Genomic DNA, 4,649 nt, shown 5'->3' with positions numbered 1-4,649 from the left:
CACAAGTATACATATGTAACAAACCTGCACGTTACGCACATGTACCCTAGAACTTAAAGTATAATAAAAAAAAAAAAAAAGAAGAAGAAAAGAAAAGAAAAGATTACGGATATTTTATTATATACTGAATCTTCATCTATCTAGAAACTTAAACCAAATCACCAATCAATGATTTCAAATTATCATACTAAGGTCAAGTGCAGTGGCTCACATCTGTAATTCCAGCACTTTCGGAAGCCAAGGTGGGGGGATCTCTTGAACCCAGAGTTCAAGACCAGCTTGGGCAACATAGTGAGACCCTATCTCTACAAAAATGTTTAAAAATTAACTGGCTATGGTGGTGAAACCCTGTAGTTTCAGCTGCTTGGGAGGCTAAGATGAGAGGATTCCCGGAGGCCAGGAGTTTGAGATTGCTGTGAGCTGAGATACAGCCACTGCACTCCAGCCTGGCTGACAGAGCAAGACCCTGTCTCAAAAAGCCAAACAAAAACAAAAACAACAACAACAAAATACTATCTCTCCAATAACACTGAAAATCCCAGCAAATTCCCAATGTAGCTTTCGCAGATTGCCAGGTTTCATTTATTCCAGAGACGTCTAGTCTGTTCAAATTCCAGTGTCCCATATGAATTGTTTGCTTCTCAGTCAGCATTTGGAAACACAATTGAAAGCACTGAGAGTTCCTAACCCTTATTATGAATAAAGTGTGTGTTTTAAATCCAAGGCTACAATCTTCTCAATCTACTCTGATGTCTGCTATAGGTTTATCAGGTCTAGAATTGATATTCTAAGTATCATATATGAGTCATGAGAAGATAAAAGACATTCTAGAACACATTCATTGGTTTTCTAGAGATCAGGAAAATCCTAAAAGTAATGGCAAAGACTGGGTGCCCCGTATATAAACCATCCAGCCACCTCACTACTTAAGCTGGATCCACTAACTTGAAGTGGCCCCAAACTACATTTCTCAGAAGTACCTTCTTCACAGGTGCCCAGGTAAAGTATCTTGATCCAGTGATATCCTTATTACTATAAAGAGATTCATGGATTCCAATAAAACAAATCGACTACAGAGAGGAACACGTATTTTTTTGAGTTGTATCCACCTCAAGTTAATTTTTTTTAATTTTTAGAAATTACACGTGAAGAATCTTAAGAAGAAAAAAATCTAGTTGGATTTGACAAGAGCTTACAACTTTCTTCAAGAGGTATTTATATCCAGCTTAAACTGATGTGTAGTCTTACACTCTAAAAGTAAACAAACTTGATTTCAACAGTGTTTAAGAAAAATTCCTAGTTTACACGTTTATTTCATCTATTTCAATTTGGGTGAAGGAGGTAGAAGAATAGAAAAATATTTTACATATGAATATGCATGTTGCCCCAGTTAATAAGTTCTTCTCTTAATAGTACTGATTTAGTTCTTAATAGTTCTGATTTAGTGGGAGAACCTCCATCTTTTCCCATCTAAAGGGTTAGAATAATGGAATTTCTTTTAACAGTCCAAGTTCTCAAGTCACGCAAAATTAAGTCAATACTATGATACCACCCCTTCCCTAGCAAAACATTGACATTTTTCCTGTGTGTTTTTGTTTTCAGGTAGAAAACAGAATACATAAAAGTTATTTATACTACACTTTCCCACTCATATGTATTAAGTGAATCTCTAGGATAAGCAAGCTCAAGAAAATTTATATTAAGCATTTTTATTTCCCAATATAATACTGACTATAAAACATTGTTAAAATAAAAAATACAAGTAAGTCTTGAGGGCAGAAGAATTCATTAGAAAGCAATTGCTGAGATCTGCCACTCAATCCAGCAATCCCCCTACCGGGTATCTACCCAAAGGAAAAGAAGTCATTACATCAAAAAAAAAAAAACACCTGCATATACATGTTTATCACAGCACAATTCACAATTGTGAAGATATGGAATCAATATAAGAGTTCGTCAATCAATGAGTGGATAAACAAAATGTGATATATGTGTAATACATCACACATACCATGGAATACTCCCCAGTCATAAAAAAATAACAAAATAATGTATTTTGCAGTAATTTGGATGGAATTGAAAACCATTATCCTAAATGAAGTAACCTAGAGATCAAAAACCAAATATTGCATATTCTCACTTGTAAGTGGGAGCTGAGCTATGGGTATACAATGGCATGTAGAGTAGTATAACAGACACTGAAGACTCAGAAGAAGAGAGGGTGAGAGGAGGATAAAGCATGAAAAATTATCTATTAGGTACAACGTGTACTATTCAGGTGACAGGTACACTAAAAGTTCAGATTTCACTACTATACAATTCATCCATGTACCCAAAAATGACTTGTACTCCTAAAGGTATTAAGCTTTTAAAAATTAATTAAAATAGAAATGAATCAATTGCTAGTCTTTGGTATATGAAGGAAAGGAGATGAGTATTTTTGCTAGTTAGCTGGCAAAAGTTTCTTGAAAGGAACCTATGGTAGGAGAATTGTGATTACGGATTGCTGGTACCTGTTATTAGTACCCAATTCCTTCCTTCCTGGAAGCTTTCTGAGCCACTGACCATCCCTGGCCCATTTATCTGTATAGAGTTTATAATAATCTAACAATTTCTAGGGATGTCTTCATATACCTCACTTGGACACCTTGACAAGTGCCTCACAATGTGTGTAAATTTGTTTTTCTGCCAACATATGACACTTGGTCTCCATTTGTGAAGTCATTTACTCTAAAGAAGAAACTATTGCAATCACCGTCTCTGCATGTAAAACCAAGAAGAACTTTAGAAAGTAGATGTTCTCAGGAAGCTCTATTTCTGTGTAATACCAGTAACTCTACCTACCCAGATGTATTTACAGTTAATGTTTTCCTTGGTTTTGCTGTATTTTAACAAAATGTCACAAGTTTCTCAGAAAGCAATTAAAACAAAATGTAATCGCTGATACCTGTCTGTGTTCATTTCATTATCACATGTGCCAGACATATTTATAAAGATGACAGTTATTTATCTCAGGAAACATGTTTCTGTTCAAGGAGCAATCAAGTATAGGAATAAGGTCACCGTATGCTCTAATATGCAGTGACAGCTAACACGGCTAAGCACAAAGTGCTTAGGCACTAGGGATGGAATTTAAATGTTGGTTCAGCATCACATTTCAGAAGTTTGATATCTTGTTTGAAATTTTAAAGACATTACTACTAATGAATTTTTTAGATAAGTAATTATAATAGTTGGGATATTTTTGTTCTTGTTGTTAAATATTTAATTTAAAATATATTGGTACTCAAGTGCTATCTTTTCCTCAAATAAACTAAAGAAAATATTTGTATCCAGATTAAGAGTGACAACAATATGTTAGTGACTGAGGGTTATACAGGGCCATACATGGGTATACAGAGGTACATAGCCTGTCGTCTGTACCCAACACACTCATGAAGGACAAGCAAGGGCTGATTGATTTTTAACAGCAGTGTAATGATTTCCTGGGCCTCTCAGTCATTTGTCTAACTATTCTGACTCCATGTTTATCATCTTACTGAAAGGAGAAGATCTGATTAAATGTGTACTTCAGAAAGCTCCAGAGATTATTAAAGTCCAGTTGTTAGCCCATAAATCATCCTAAGTTTTTACATTACGTGATTCTGAGACAACCATGCTACTAATTACAGATTTCCTTCTAAGGCTTTTATGATAGCCAATGTGCAATTCTCAATCCCTGTGCGACTTACTCTGCCATTTACAGACAAAGTAATGTCACCAGCCCTGTGGTAAGAGGAGTACAATTTGTCTAGAAGGTTAGCCAAATTATGGTTGGCTAGTTTCCTAATAATCTAGTTTCCCAATAATTTACACTATTAACTATATAATTGCAACCAGTATAAAATTCTCCCTTGTCTTCTCATTATTTCAATTATTTTCAATGTCTTACTTTTAATTTTTCTCTAAAACACTCAGCAAAACAATATCATACTGGTCAAGGTAGCTGAGATTCAACTCAAAAAGACATCTATTAAGGCACTACTGTGTTCCAGGCATAATCCTAGAGTTTTCCTAGTGCAAAACAGTACATAATCCTAGTGCAAAAGAGTGTTTGTCTAATGAACAAAAGCAAAAAACTCATAATATAGTTAGAACACATAGAGATACACTCACCATAGGCTATTCTGAAAGTGTGGAGTGCTTGATACGTATAGAAATACATATACATATAAATGAATACAGATATAAATATATATACAAGGGGATATAGAATCATAGGAGCCTCCCTAGAGGTAACTAACTTTAGGATAGAAGATGAGAATTCTCCGTGGGGTAGAGATATAAGAACACTTAAAGGAAACATAAGCCAAATATAAAATACAGCAAGATCTTTCTTGGAACAGTAATCAAAGTAATTATATAGAAAGGGAAAATTCAGAATAGAACCTTGAAAGGGAATCTGGGGCTACTTACAACCAGTTACAGACTTTTCTTAGTCCTGTTCTTTTGGAATCATTCCAGACCAATCTATTCCCAGCATAAAACCACTAAACCATAGTGGGACATTACAGTTTCCAGATTGCCTTTTTCAGATAGTTTTTTTGTCTTCATACTAGCTATTTGCTTTCTTCCTTCTTTCCCCTAACTGCATTCAACCTTCCATCCCA

At 34.9% G+C, this 4,649-nt stretch overlaps 1 long non-coding RNA gene across 1 annotated transcript; it reads left to right on the top strand.

The window, feature by feature from the left end:
- The first annotated feature begins 868 nt into the window (after positions 1 to 868).
- LOC117062982 lies at positions 869 to 2,893 on the top strand. Its single transcript, XR_004428653.1, has 3 exons — positions 869 to 999; positions 1,137 to 1,211; positions 2,619 to 2,893. It is a non-coding gene; the product is annotated as an uncharacterized LOC117062982 (long non-coding RNA).
- Positions 2,894 to 4,649: the final 1,756 nt, after the last annotated feature.

The sequence above is a fragment of the Trachypithecus francoisi genome, unplaced genomic scaffold (assembly GCF_009764315.1).
Source record: "Trachypithecus francoisi isolate TF-2019V2 unplaced genomic scaffold, Tfra_2.0 Lachesis_group17, whole genome shotgun sequence".
Lineage (NCBI taxonomy): Eukaryota > Metazoa > Chordata > Mammalia > Primates > Cercopithecidae > Trachypithecus > Trachypithecus francoisi.
The sequence above is the reverse complement of the archived record's forward strand: the minus strand, read 5'-3'. Positions and strand labels throughout refer to the sequence as shown.